Below are 15,065 nucleotides of genomic sequence, written 5' to 3'. Positions count from 1 at the left end.
ATCAAGTTTGTTCCAAAAATCACATTCCTAAAGGTTTCATTCCGTTTGGACTCCGTTTGATATCCCTTTCCTTCGAAACACTGAAATAGGCAAAAAAACAACAATTTGGGCTGGGGCTCCGGTTAATAAGTTAGTCCCAAAAATAATATAAAAGTGTATAATAAAGCCCATTGAACATCCAAAACAGATAATATAATAGCATGGAACAATAAAAAATTATAGATACGTTGGAGACGTATCAGGTGACTGAAATACAAAATATTTCCAGGCTTATGCATCAGAACGAAAGCGCAGAAACACAATTACAAGACTGGTGAGAGAGGATGGGGTGGAGGTGACAGGGAGGAGGGTTTAAAGGCCCATGTTTCTGACTACTTCTCTAGCTTGTTTACCCCCATAGCAGGTGCACATGCAGCGGCGGTCCTAAACAACATTGCTCCGAAGGTCTCTACCTAAATGAACGAGTTTTTGACAACAGAATTTACCGCCGAGGAGGTCAAGAAGGCCCTGGATAGTATTGGTGACCTTAAAGCACCGGGCGTCGATGGTTTACTAGCGATCTTCTATAAACATTATTGGAAGTTGATTGGTGACGATGTGGTACGCGAGGTTTTGCAGGTATTACGAGGCGGTACCATTCCAGAGGGATGTAATGACACCTTAGTGGTGCTTATCCCAAAGGTTCAGAACCCAGAAAGGTTAAAAGATCTACGCCCTATTAGCCTCTGTAATGTCGTATACAAGCTCGTGTCCAAGGTCTTGGCCAACCGACTGAAGTGCATATTGGGGTAGGTCATTTCACAAAACCAAAGTACGTTTGTGCCGGGCAGATTCATCTCCAATAATACTATTTTAGTGTATGAGATGACACATTACCTAAAGAGGAGGTGAACTAGGGTGACTAGTTATGCGACCCTTAAGTTGGATATGAGTAAGGCTTACGACATAGTGGATTGGGACTTTATGGAGAAGATTATGACCAAGTTGGGTTTTGCTACTGCCTTTGTGGAGGAAATCAGTAAGTGCATGTGTACAATACATTTCAGATTCAAGATTAATGGTTCATGTACTGATACGGTGATTCCGGGCCGAGGTTTGAGACAGGGAGACCCTATTTCCTCATACCTTTTCTTGTTATGTGATGAGGGCCTCTCTGCTCTATTGGATCATGCTGAGTCGGTGGGCTTGATTAGAGGTATTAAGGTGGCACCTGAAGCTCCATCGGTCATGCATTTGCTTTTTGCGGACGATTCTTTACTGTTGTTGGAAGCCACCGAGGAAAGTGTGTCAACAGTCAATGAAATTCTTGCCGTATATGAGCAGGGGTCGGGCCAAATTATAAACTATGACAAGTCAGCTGTGCTCGTCAGTAAGAATACATCACAGCAAAGGAAACAAATCTTTCTGAACTTTCTTGGACTTCAAAATGAGGGACAACAGGGCAAGTATCTAGGTTTACCATGTTATGTGGGAAAGTCACGTCGCCTCTGCTTTGAGTACCTTCGGGACAGAATTTGGGAGCTGCTTTAGGGATACAAAATCAAACTTTTGTCAAAAAAGGAAAAATAAATTTTAATCAAAACGGTAGCCCAGGCAATCCCGGCCTATGCTATGGCCTGTTTTGACCTCACTAAGTCCCTATGTGAGAGCATTAGCCATATGATATGCCGATTTTGGTGGGATAATTAGGAGGACGAGCATAAACATCACTGGGTTGGTTGGGACAGGTTGACTCTCCCAAAGGAGTAGGGTGGGCTTGGTTTCAGAGACCTACACGCGTTCAACATCGCCATGTTGTCCCGGCAAGTCTGGAGGCTGATCTAGGCACCGGTTTCACTTTGTGCTCGTGTTGAATGCGTGTAATCCAGATTATTGACTCTAGTGCAAGTGGGAGACTGAAGGAAATATGCCCTAGAGGCAATAATAAAGTTGTTATTTATATTTCCGTATATCATGATAAATGTTTATTATTCATGCTAGAATTGTATTAACCGAAAACTTAGTACATGTGTGAATACATAGACAGACAGAGTGTCACTAGTATGCCTCTACTTGACTAGCTCGTTGAATCAAAGATGGTTAAGTTTCCTAGCCATAGACATGAGTTGTCATTTGATTAACGGGATCACATCATTAGAGAATGATGTGATTGACTTGACCCATTCCGTTAGCTTAGCACTTGATCATTTAGTATGTTGCTATTGCTTTCTTCATAACTTATACATGTTCCTGTGACTATGAGATTATGCAACTCCTGAATACCGGAGGAACACTTTGTGTGCTACCAAATGTCACAATGTAACTGGGTGATTATAAAGGTACTCTACAGGTGTCTCCGATGGTACTTGTTGAGTTGGCATAGATCGAGATTAGGATTTGTCACTCCGATTGTCGGAGAGGTATCTCTGTGCCCTCTCGGTAATGCACATCACTATAATCCTTGTAATCAATGTGACTAATGAGTTAGTTGCGGGATGATGCATTACGGAACGAGTAAAGAGACTTGTCGGTAACGAGATTGAACTAGGTATTGAGATACCGACTATCGAATCTCGGGCAAGTAACATACCGATGACAAAGGGAACAACATATGTTGTTATGCGGTTTGACCGATGAATATGTAGGAACCAATATGAGCATCTAGGTTCCGCTATTGGTTATTGATCGGAGATGAGTCTCGGTCATGTCTACATAGTTCTCGAACTCGTAGGGTCCGCACGCTTAACGTTCGGTGACGATCGGTATTACGAGTTTATGTGTTTTGATGTACCAAAGGTAATTCGGAGTCCCGGATATGATCACGAACATGACGAGGAGTCTTGAAATGGTCGAGACATAAAGATTGATATATTGGACGGCTATGTTTGGACATCGGAATGGTTCCGGGTTAGTTCGGGCATTTACCAGAGTACCAAGAGGTTATCGGAACCCCCGAGGAGTGTATGGGCCTTATTGGGCCTTAGTGGGAGAGAGGAGGGGGCCTGGGAGGGCGCTCGCCCCCCCCCCCCAAGCCCAATTCGAGCTGGGAGCAGTACAAAAAAAGACACATCCGTGACATTTTGGGCCGAACGAATTTTTTTTCTGTCATACATATGACACTTCTATGACGATAATTGTGACAAAACCCGGTATCATCATAGATGTGGTGGGATCCTACTTCTATGACAAAAAATCATGACAGAAAATGGGCTTTTCGTCCTGGGCGGGCCGGAGACGCAGCTGCATGACATTCTTTGGGCCGTGCATGACGGAAAAAACCGTGGTAGAAGCAAGGGGGAGGAAAATTTCAGGGAGTTGCCGGTTACGGTGGTTGGTCGGGGGCGGAGCGATGCACGTTTCTCTCATACACATACGCGCGCGTGTGCGAGGCGTTGGCTCTAACCGAACCCGAGCGAGGCGTTGGGCTCTAACTGAACCCGAGCGATTACACTGCAGGCTACGCGTTACTGAACCCGAGCGATCGATCGATGGCTGTTAACTGAACCCGATGGAGCGATTCCTTCGCTACTGCTGCTAACTGAAGCCGATCGATTGGATGAACAGTGAGCGTTGCAGGGGGGTTGGATGAACAATGAGCAGTGGCGTTGCCTCTGGATGAACAGGACCCCGTGGTGTGGAGGGCTGGATGAACAGTAGATGGTGGAGGGGTGGTTGTGGAGGGGTGGTTGAACAGGACCCCGTGGTGTGGAGGGCTGGATGAACAGTAGATGGTGGAGGGCTGGATGAACAGTAGACGGTGGATGGGTGGTTGAACAGTAGCCGGTGGAGTAGTGCGCGGTGGAGGCTGGATGAACAGGAGCCCGTGGAGGCTGGAGAAGGTCGACGATAGCCCGTGGAGGCTAGAGGAGGTCGGCGGTGAAGATGAACAGTATCCCTTGGAGTCCCGTTTTGAGGTACGCCACCCCCCCTCCCCCCCCGTTTCGACTGTAGCGCTCCAACACAAGTCCATTTCGTCCGTTTTGTGGTACGCCACACCCCTCCTGATGAACAGGACTCCCATTTCGACCGTAGGAGGTTCGTTTCCTCCGTTATGCGGTACGCCACACCCCTCCCGATCAACAGGACCCCCGTTTAGACCATAGGAGGTCCGTTTCCTCCGTTTTGCGGTACGCCAGGCCCCTCCCGATCAACAGGACCCCATTTCGAACATGGCCGGTAGAACACAAGGTCGTTTCCTCCATTGTGCAGTATGCCAGGCCTCGTTTCCATCGTCTGTTCCGTCCAAGCCCTCCCGATGAACACGACCATGCATTCCGTTCCAACCCAGCCGGTTGGCTCCCCATGAACACGACGACGACGTTGTTTCTCCGTTCCGACCCAGCCATGTACGTATGCCTGATAGGCGTTAGAGACCCTGCCCGTATGTACGTACGTGGCCGTATTTTCTTTCTTGCACCCTCGCCGCTGTACATACGTGTACATGCTACGTGCGCGCCTCTACTACGACACGTGTGCGCCTCTACTACGACACATGCGCGCCTCTACATCCACCAGTATATATGTACGTACACGTTCGCAACCAGAATGACAACGCTACGTACGCTTCGACCAGGTGGGTCCCGACTGTCAGGCACTTCCTTGCATGCGAAGATGTAGCTGGTGGGTCGCAGCAGTCAGGGGGGCGAATCGTTTTTTTTTCGGACGCACTTCCTTGCGTGCGAAGATGTAATTGGTGGGTCATAGGAGACAGGGGGAAACATTTTTTTCGCTAAATACGGTGGCCCGTCCGGTGGGTTCCCGCTGTCAGGTGGAGGAATAATTATTTTGCGCGTAATAAGGAGACACTTCCTTGCTACGGTCGTGGACCCAGCTGTCAGCCTCTCCACGTACAGTCCACGTCCGACGGTAGCCATTCCTTGACCATGTTGACCACGCCGCGCCGAGAGCACCAGGGCGGTGGACGACGGCGAGGCCTAGGAAGGGGACGACGTGGAGCCGGGGAAGACGCGGCAGTGGATGCCCACGCGTAGAGGAGTATGAGGGTTCACTCGTTCAGCTGTGGTGTGAGGCTGCCATCGCCGCAGAACAACCGGGGGTGTGGGTGAGTAGAGGGATGGCCTGGCCAGCGGTGGGAGTAGTACGGGGCAGTGACGCCTCCGCGGCATCACAACCGGCCACTGGAGGCAGGAGCACGCGACACGACCGGTGCTGCTTTGGGCGGCTGGAGCAAGAAGACCAGAGGTTAAAGGAGCACTACGGCCGTTGGATGGACATCGTACGATCACTGCAGCTAGAATCGTTTATATTGACTAAGTTGACAAAGCCCTTGGTACGCGTCAACTTAGTAGGCCCACAGCTCAGATTTGGCAGAGAACATATAGCCCATTTGCGATTTGTAAGAATGTACAACCCATTTTTCAATTCTAATGGAATTTACTACAGCCCATTTACAGGTTTCTTGAAAGTACAACCCAACTTCTAGCTAGGACAACAATTAATAATTTCAAACAACCGCACAAAACAGAATTCAAAAAAAAATCCAACATTTTGATGGGATCCGAAATATTTTTATCTGAAATTTCTAGTCAAGTTAAATATAATTTCAAAATAAAGTTGTATCACGCTAAAATCCAACGAAATATTGCGCGCGCAACAAGTAATGAAATTAACATTTCCAAATTCCAAAAATAATATATTTTTCAAACTAATTACGTGTTTGGTGCATAGTAATTGCCTAGTTATTATAATTACATCCCATTTATTATTTCTTAAAGTCCATTTTCTTGTTAAGCCTAATGCATACCTCCTAGGAAACTTTGCAGCCCAGCTGGGCGGATAACAAGTTGACCCGGATATTGTGTACAACTGTCGGCCCAGTTGCATTGCTGATGTTGAAAAAAAGGCCTGTGTAGTACAGTACAACCTAACATGGTTACTCAGCCCACATTCAGGGACGCCGGAAAGGCCCAAACAAGGCTTCTGTACAACTTTTTGAAGTCACTGAGCTCAATTAATAACTTAAGAAAAAAGTTAGATTACAGTGAAACCTAATTAAAAGCTTTCACGAGCAAATAAATAATTCAACAGGTCCCACTTGTGCGCATGCATGTGTGTGTGTGTATGTGCGTGCATGTGTGTGAGAGAGAGAGAGATGTAGAGAGAGAGACCCATCGGTCGATGCTCGTAAATACATCTTTCAGCCATATGCATTTCTGATGCTCAGTAAAAACTTATATAGTTGACACAATCATATAGAATATCATAGCACATTGAACTTGCATACAAAAATTTCACGCAGGCGGCACAATCAGGATGGAAGCAGTGGATCGCTACGGGAAGGGCTATGTTGAAACCAACGAAGTCGTACATAACGGTTCATCGTCTTTATAAATGACGGGGAAATATCTTGAATGTTGTGCAAAGAAAACAGACAGACAACACAATAAGTTCTGCTAGCACATTAAGTTGACGTACAACCCTTTCTAAAAATATTTCAGGTACAAAATTAGAACAGATCACAATAATACTCCCTCCGTTCCAAAATAGATGATTCAACTTTGTACTAGCATTAGTATAAAGTTAGTATAAAGTTGGGTCATCTATTTTGAAACGGAGGGAGTATGTACTAGCATATCAGTGCTTCAGACCCATAGCTCAGATTTAACTAGTACTATCTGACAAGATTCAGTTGTTACCTCAAATTAGAGCACATCCAGGCAGCCAACCCTGCCTCTTCTCCCAAAGAAGCAGTGGCCTCCGCCGCGCGATGGAGTAGGCCCTGTGCCATCCATCCTTCCGAGCAACACGGGGAAAGTCTGACGTTGACTCCTGTAATGGACGTCATCGACGGACCCTGGCACCAGCGGGGGCGGCAGGACTTCGATTGATGGATTGACCACTTCTTCGACATGCACGAACACTCGATATAGGTACATCCCTAACGTGGTCCGCGGTGGCCTTGGTGGCGACGAATAGTACAACCCCGATTCCTGCACCAGTATCTCAACACCAATCACCTTCGGTATAGTGGACGGCTTCTTCATCCATGCCATAACCGTTAGAGCCCAGCTGTCTAGAGGAACAAACATACTTACGAGATCACCTCCAAGGTCGTTGATAAGCTCGTTCATGGACTCGTTGTTCCAAGCACGTCGAGGCATGCTGTGGATGGTAAGCTTCGTTAAAAACTCAAGCACAAAGGGCACCAAGCCCCATCCTGGGTGTGACCGATCAAAGCTCACCAGTGTACCATCGCAGAACAAACACCGGGAAGATTCGAACACACGTCTGCAGTCGAAAGTTGTTCGGAACCTGATGAAGAAATCAGCCGGTGACGGACAGACTTCGACGAGCAAGTCACTTATTTGGATGCCGTGCGCAATGCCAAGAGCTTTGACAAGGTCGTCCGGCGAGACGGGAGGCCGGTCACCATTGATGGTTACCATCAGCACTTTGCCGGCAAACTGGTCATCAAGCACCGCCATGCCACTGTTGAGCAACAACATGCAGCGACCGAAGGCAGGACGAACCTTAGGATCTCCGGCTCGGAGATCCGTGTTGACCGACGACATGATAGTGCGCTTGAGTACAAGGAGTACATGAGGGGGATTTGGGGGAACTGGAGTAGGAATCGAGATTCCAGAGGTGGGGGAGGGGCGGGAGACTGGGGATGAAAAGGTAGCATGAATTTCGAGCACGCGCCAATATGCCATTGGCGCGCAAGCGCACGAAAACACCGGTGGCGCCCACATGTCGGCCTAAGAGTCCTTATTCTTTCTTTTTTGGAGAGCCCGACCTTTTTTTCAGGATCTTTTGAGAGCCCGGCCCGAGAGTCATAATTGACCTGTTTGGCATTGCGTTACTACTCGGCCCATATTCAACGACACCTCACTGGCCCAAACAAGTGTACATCATAGAAAAGACAGTGAGCTCAAATTATATAACTTGAAAAAAGGAGCTATACTCTGAACACTGGAGAATGGTGATGCCCTCATTTAGCCCACCAGTAGTTCGAGACAATAAACAGTTCAAAACAACGATATATACAACATTCAAACACTGACTAGTGAATACTACTGACATAAACAGCGAGACATGATAGTTCATAAGAAGTCTTGCTACACCACCAAAACATACCCATTTGAAGCGCTCAGACTCTCGTGATCCAGACGAGAATGACATTCTAAACAGAAGCAACTATTACATAGAAAGAGTGACATAGACGAGGATGACCAAATGACAAGGAATATGCATAACAAAAGAAAGAACTACCCATCCAGAACCAGCAGCAAAGACAACAAAGTCATTCGAAGAGATGATCCAACACCATCATAATTTGCAGCCCCGCTTCAGCGATCAGTGATCCGGAGACTCCAGTACTCCATCCTTTCGATGCAACAGCCCGATTACCTATCAAGCTGAAGGCTTGAACCACATCACTGCCTGTCGTAATTGAGACATCCAAGGATCAAAGTTAATCCGGATGCCTTTGTCATTCTCACCTTCTTTTGGATGCAGGCTGTATCGTTGACAATCAGGGGAGGATGCTCCCAAACTCCTAGGGCTCGTCGTGTAGACACAGTTTTCCATAGCAAACAGAGTCCCTCTGCCGTCAAGGTCCTTGCCAACGGTGATCTCCTGGTTAATCGGATAATTGAGTCCGAGAAATAGAGAGTGTGAACCAAGGCTATTTACCCGCCTCCAACTAAAAAATCCGAAAGGCCCCAACAAGCTGGTATCCTGCTCATAGACGTAACAGCCACTGTCCGGATACTCACGTATTACACGGTGCTTGTATACAATGGGGTTTTTGCAATATAACTTTTCCGGCTCATGTGTCGGAATGATCATTAGTCTTTTGCAGTCGTCTGATCGAGCGAGGAACCAGTTGTGCTTCCCTGTTTTTGGCAAAGGTGGTGTAATTACAAAGGGCAGTAACTGTAGGGACACTGCATCATATCAAAAAGGACAATCATTGTTAATGTAAGATCAACATTGTTTAGAGTATGAGTAGGATAATGCAAGAAACATCATTGATATGTCCCTGTTGGAACTGGGAGGAAAATACAGGGAAATGTATACTGGGTTCGAAAATATAGAAGTGCCATGCATGGTTATACTCATGTTATCTCGCAATCGATTCTTCACAGGAAACTACCATGTCATGCATGTTATGTAATCATGTTCTGTCCTCACAAACAAATTCTTCAAGGTAACTAATAGACCATGCATTGTTATATACTCGTGTTCTGTGGGCAAAAAATTTGTGAGGGTATTATTCTAGCCATTGATTGCTGAAGGGCGAATATAGGTATGTACACATGGTAGGCATTGCAGGATTTCACTACTTCCAAATATAGAGTTCTCCATATGCACATTTACTTCCCTAATGTATGGTTAGATGAAACCAACAGTGTGCTGCATGTTTCTACATCATGAAAATGAGGAAACTAACATGGCCATTGATACACACTCATATTTAGTAGTAGTATATAGATTACTATAAAATAAGGATAATATCCATATATTCCTAACCGTTTGATTATTCAGGGTACAAATTGGTTGTAATGACATGATCACAATCGCATGAATTAACTCATTCCAAATATAGTTGATTTACGGCGTCTCTAATATATTGCCATAGTTCTACTCAAATTCTGCTCAAACAGGGATATGCCAATCATCAAAAAAAGTTCAAACAGTGTCATGGCGTCATCATTAACATGAGATGGAAACAACTTACACGCGTCGTCCCAGCAATACGTGGTGCCATCTGCTTTATCGATCGCGTAGATGATGCCATTGTGTTCAATAGCATCACAGAAGTGTGTATCAGCTTTGATGATGATCCACTGCGAGCCGAGTTGTCTCCAGCTAAAAAGGGCACCGGCGTAAAGATAGGCGAGTCCACGGTCGAACAAGGCAATTAGCTTGAAGTCTGCGTAATTCGCATGTCGTGTGGGTACTTGGCAGATTACAATCTTCCGCAAAACAAGGTTCGTCCAACTGATGTAGTAATCTAGATGACTTGGACCGCGATGGTAATACTCTATATAATACAACGGAGGAAGGATAATCTCATGGGAGGTCTGGAAGTTCACGCGCACCAACTTTTTACCGTCTTCTCTGAAGGCAGCCATCCAGTGGGAGTTCATGCCGACCCAGTACATACCTGCCAAGAAGTTTTGAGCGATGGTGATTGGATCGATGTCAAGGGAAATGATGTACGGCGACACACTACATACCTGCAAAGAAGTTTCGGCTAATGGAGATCGGATTGAAGTCGAGGGGCATCATGCACGCCTCCGTATCATGGTGAGCCAATCTCGCAAGACCAGATAGCAGCAAGCAGGGTGTCTTGAAAAGCTTAGGCCTCGCTTCGACGATGGCCGTGTGCATGTCCCTCGAGCATGCAGCCAGCCGCAGGGCGGTCAACATATCCATACACGAACAACAGAGGTCGAGGATGTCACCGGGGAGATTGCTCCAATCGCGGCTCGTATGGATGCTGCACGGTTCGCGTTCGGCCATGGTGGAGTTTGGAATGGGGCTTGATTTATGGGGGAGAATGATGTCGGTGCTGGAGCGGCTAGCGAGGGAATAGTGGTACTGGGGGAGGCGAGTGAGGCGACGGTACACGGGGGCACAGTGAGATGGAGACGGAGACGGAGACGGAGAAGGAGATGGAGATGGAGTGGTGCTATGGGAGCGGAGAGGGAGACGAGGCGAGGCGCCAATTTGCTGTATAGCGGCGGTGACAGACTGCACAGTGCACAGGGTGAGGCTGACTTTGGTAACCCGAACACGCCGCCTCGCCTGGACTAGTGTCAGGCGCAGGGTGTTGTCACTTCACTGTGAGGACCGTATGAATAGTATTTTGACCATCAAGTGTACCACAGTTGTACTACTACTACTACTACTACTACTACTACTACTAGTAGTAGTAGGAACATGAGTACTCTAGTATTGTATAGCAGAAATAGGTCTCCCGTGCTAGCATGCCTGTTCACTTCATCGTTCAGGTATCATCCATATTGTGAGCAGAACCAAATTCTCGTGCATGCCCAATCAACGCCCTGCCGTGATGCATGCAGTGGTCGTTCTGGGGCATTAAGGACGGCATGCAGATCGTTCCACACTTGAGAACGGGAAAAATGGAAACGTAGAACGTGGCAGCAGAGGAAGAGAACGCTGGCTAACGAGGCTGGGAGGGGATCGAGCAGGAAGTTAATGCTCCACGCCTAATGGTTTTGGAAAAACCTGATTTTCATAAGGTGACTTATACTCACCTAAACGGAGGGAGTATTCCTTAACCAGAGAATGTTGTGTCTCCCACTCACGGGCTCAAAAAAAAGTTGCGACACATTTTTTATCTGTTTGCATAGGTCCCACCTATCAGGAAGGATGGGCACGTACACGAACAGGTACGACTCCTCAGTCTACCCGCATAGCCTTTTCGTTTAGTCTACCTAGCCGTCTAATCAACTGCCTGCATGCCACTTCTCCCATTTACTTCTTCATCGGGAACCGATTCGCCTCGGCTTCTTCACCTCCCCTTCGTCTTCATTTGCATCCAAACCCCACCGCGTTCACATTGTTTTAACCTCTTTAAATAATCATCTACTACTTCATTTAGACTAGCCATCTAATCCTAATTCTCCAAACCATAGCCCTCCATTCCAGCGGTTCCAAATGGCGAAAGAGATCGAGATGCAGGTTTTTAGCGTCCAACATGTCCTCGTCGAAGGCTCAATGCGCATAGTTGCCACCGTCACCGTCCACCCAAGGGTTGTTCGGCAGTGGATCAACAATGTATCCAACTCCCTCAAAAAGGTAGAGACGAGGGTCATCGGTCTCGACGCAGAGTACATGGAGCATGCCCCTGGGAAGATCCAGCGTGCCGCCGTCCTTCAGCTATGCCTCGAAGATGATGTTTTGGTGTTTAAAAACATACACTCGCCCTCCATACCAGGTGAGCTTCACAATTTCTTCTCTCGGGAGGACGTATACTTCTGTGGGGCAGCCATCGAAGGGGACAAACAGAAGCTGGAGCCGTACAACCTTGATTTGAAAAGCATCGCTGACCTACAAACCAGAATCAAAATTCCTGTAGAAGATTGTGCTAAACAGACACCATCCCTATTCGACGTAGCAAATTTTGTGCTCGGTACAAATCTTCAGAAGGGTGACGAGACGGTGGCATTAAGGTCGTCTAGATGGGAGAATTATCCCTTGACATACGAGCGGATAAAATATGCTGCCCTCGATGCCCGTGTGAGTTTTGAGATAGCTCCAAGGTCCAAAGAGATTGTTGTGAAGCCGTCTCCCACGGAGAATGAGAACAAGAAGAAGAAGAAGAAGAAGAAGAAAACGCTGCACCAGCAGGAGGGCATTATGGATGGATGAACTATTTCCTCTCTTGTAAAAAAATTATTCCCTCTCGGTGTATATTGATATAGATGGACTATTTCGATGGTGTGCATGTCTTTGGAACAGAGTAGTAGCGTGGGTCCGCTTGACTATCCGCATATATAGCTTTCTCTGCTACTCCTTCCAGTGATCGGTATACATTGCATGTGTCCGTAGACATGACAGCTTGTCCATGGATGTTCAACTACGGCGACCATCACGTTTCATCTCGCGATTCCCACGACGCCTCTCCATCCCACGGCACCACGCCCCCCGACGTGCGCCTCACCCCTCTCAGCTGCATCGCCCCTCTGCCTTTGTGTGCATTACATGTGGGCTACCTAAAATGCCGCGAGCATCAAGTTTCTACCACAGCCACCCGCGATTCCCACGACGCTGCTCGAACCTATGAAACCACACGTCCCCCGACCTGCGGCTCACCCCTCTTGGCCCCACTGCCCCTCTGCCTTCGGGAGCATTACATGTGGACCAGTCACCTATCGGGTCCACATGTTATTATCTCAAAGGTAGGTGTAGTAAGGTGCTGAAGCTCAGTCCCAACGGCCCTGAGAGGGAAATGTAACTCCTGCGCCAGGGCTTGTGGTGCTCCCGCAGCACGAACTCGTGCCAAACTCGAGATTTGTTTCTTTACTATACATGCACGCAATGATTTAATGGACATTGTAATCTCAACATGTGATGGGGAGCTCTAAATTTGAATTTGAAACTTATAAAACGAAAAGATTCAAAACAAATAAACTGGGAGAGAGGGAGTATATCGTAGGATGAGTCCCATACAAAATAAGTCCCCTGGTTTGTCACCGCGAAGATGCGGTTAGAAAGGAGCACAGTGTCTTCCTACTCGTACGGCAACAAATCGGCCGCAGACAGCATGGTGCGCCTTTGACCGCCATGTGCAAGGTTCGTGCTATCTTTTATTCAATCTCTCTGTGGTTCCATCGTACCAATTCATGCGGTGGCCCGTTGCATGGCTGATCCCAATGTTGGACAAAGGTTCTACGGGAACAGTGTCACCATTGTAAATGTTGTGCAAATTGATGTTGGTACCCTCGCATACATATGCAAGCCAATCTCCACTCGCACCGAGCCTAGCCTGTGAAACAGTGGGCAGGGGGAGAATTAGGAAATGGACACGGAAGTAGTATTTAGAATGCATTTACTACGTGATTAAACTCATCTTACCTGCTCATCGTAGGAAATACAAGTGCCCCTCAATGTCGGCATCTCAAGGGGCGTCAACTTGCAACTACGGCCACGCCACGCTGGAGAGACCCCCAAGGAAACATCCTCGTGCGTTCCACGAAACATCAAGATGCATTTGTATGAGTAGTTTATCTTGTGAGAGAAAAGGATGAACGAGGGAAGGCCTCTAGAGATAGAGATGGACACTACTACTACCAATGTGCTGGCCCGTGCGTTGCAATGGATCCAAACTAGTAGAATAATACTTGTTCACGTGCTTGAAATATAAACACTCTAGTTTTGATCTACATGTGTTAGCAGACACGACAACTTGTCCATCGAAGTTGAACCACGACGACCATCATGTTTCTTGTTTCTACCACTGCCACACCCACACGCGATTCCCACGACGCCGCTCCAACCCATGGCACGACATCCCCCGACGTGGACATGGATCCTCTGACGTGGCTATCACTGCCTTGCCCTGCCTTTCCTTCGCTGACAGGTGGGACCCACGCTTATGGGTCCCACATGTCAGTGACAGAATGGTAGGATTGTTCGTGCCCCTCATCCCTCTCGGCCCCACCGCTCCTCTGCCTTTGTGTGCATGACAAGTGGGCCAGCTGAACTGCGGCGACCATCAACTTTCTACCACTGACACACCCGATTGGACGCGGTTTGCCTGCTTCGCTGCTGTGCTCCGATCCGTACTCCCGCACCATCGAATTTTCATCCAGCGGCTGTGACACATTTCGTCCCGGGCATCAATCCTCAGCTGGAGTACTTATGTACTACATGTAGTACCCGCCGGTGTGGCCATCTACGCCTCGTAACGCCCCGACGCCCAGCTGTGGTACCCTCGCCACGGCCACGCCACCACCGGCCTGTTCATCTCGAACGATTGAGTTGCGAACCACGCCACCACCATGAGAATGACATGTGGGCCAGCCGCATTTAAGGCCCACATGTCATTGACTCATAGGCCGGGCACTAAGCCACTGAAGTTTGGTCCCATGGGCCCCGAGAGGAAAATGTAACTCCTGCGGCAGGCCTTGTGGTGCTCCCGCAGTACGAGCTCGTGCCAAAACTGGAATTTGTTTCTTACTACTACTAGTACTAGTAGTAAGGTACACGTGCATTGCACGCATGAGATTCTGGTGGTTTGTGCATTATGCTTCTACATGTGGAGTTTTCTGGATTCTAACATGTGGCAAAATTTGGTGGAATGTAAGGTTAGGCAAGTTTGATTAACTTAGGTGAGTGTTTGGTTCAAGCCACACTGACCTCACATGACATACACACAAAAAATGTGGGAATATTGCCTTAGGCTTGCCAACTTGTGGCAAAATTTGGTGGAATGTAAGGTTAGGCAAGTTTGATTAACTTAGGTGAGTGTTTCGTTCAAGCCACACTGGCCCCACATGACATACACACAAAAAATGTGGCAAGATTCCCTTAGGCTTGCCAACTTGTGGCAAAATTTTGTGGAATGTAAGGTTAGGCAAGTTTAATTA

Source organism: Triticum aestivum, chromosome 2B (assembly GCF_018294505.1).
Source record: "Triticum aestivum cultivar Chinese Spring chromosome 2B, IWGSC CS RefSeq v2.1, whole genome shotgun sequence".
NCBI classification, from domain to species: Eukaryota; Viridiplantae; Streptophyta; class Magnoliopsida; order Poales; family Poaceae; genus Triticum; species Triticum aestivum.
Note: the sequence above shows the minus strand (reverse complement) of the source record.